The following is a 708-nucleotide window of genomic DNA, read 5'->3' on the forward strand; positions in this document are numbered from 1 at the left end:
TGTGTAATCAGTCCAATGGAAGGGCGAGACGTCATAGGCGGGTGACGGAGCAACCAGGAAGCTACAAAAGCACGTGAGGTGGAACGGACTTCAGCATCAAGGAATGAAGCAATCGCTCGCAGGGATGCCGGAAGTATGGCTCTGAGACGCAGCGTCTCGTTCCCTTCGGGGAACCATGGTTCGACGAGAATGCCCACGCTGCCAGACTTGCAAATCCCTGTCTAGTGAGGAAGAGCACAGCTAAGACAAGAGAACAGAAGAGCCAGGAGTGGCTCGCATATCAAGGCCATAGAACTTGACGAAAGTGAGGGGCGTGGACTATCCTGCTGCATTGCAGATGTCCTGCATAGACACACCTGCTAGAAAAAGGCTTGGAGGCCGCCATACTTCAGGTCGAGTGAGCCTTGACTCCCAGTGGTGAGGGGAGATCAGAGGACTCATAGGCAGTAGTAATGGCATCAACTATCCACCGACTGAGGGTCTGCTTCGTAGCAGGCAGGCTCTTTAGAGAAGTAATAGCTAGAAGAAAACTAGTCTTAATTGTCAGGAAGCGATCAGAGATTTCTTCAATAGGCTCGAATAGAGAGTCTCAAAGAGCTTCTAGCACCACAGCCAGGTCCCATGTGGAGACGCGAGATCGTACTGGGGGCCTCAGCCTCAGCGCACCGCGGAGGAAACGTGTAACTAGGGGGTGTCTGCCCACTGACT

Source organism: Sinocyclocheilus anshuiensis, unplaced genomic scaffold (assembly GCF_001515605.1).
Source record: "Sinocyclocheilus anshuiensis isolate Anshui unplaced genomic scaffold, SAMN03320099.WGS_v1.1 scaffold254, whole genome shotgun sequence".
NCBI classification, from domain to species: Eukaryota; Metazoa; Chordata; class Actinopteri; order Cypriniformes; family Cyprinidae; genus Sinocyclocheilus; species Sinocyclocheilus anshuiensis.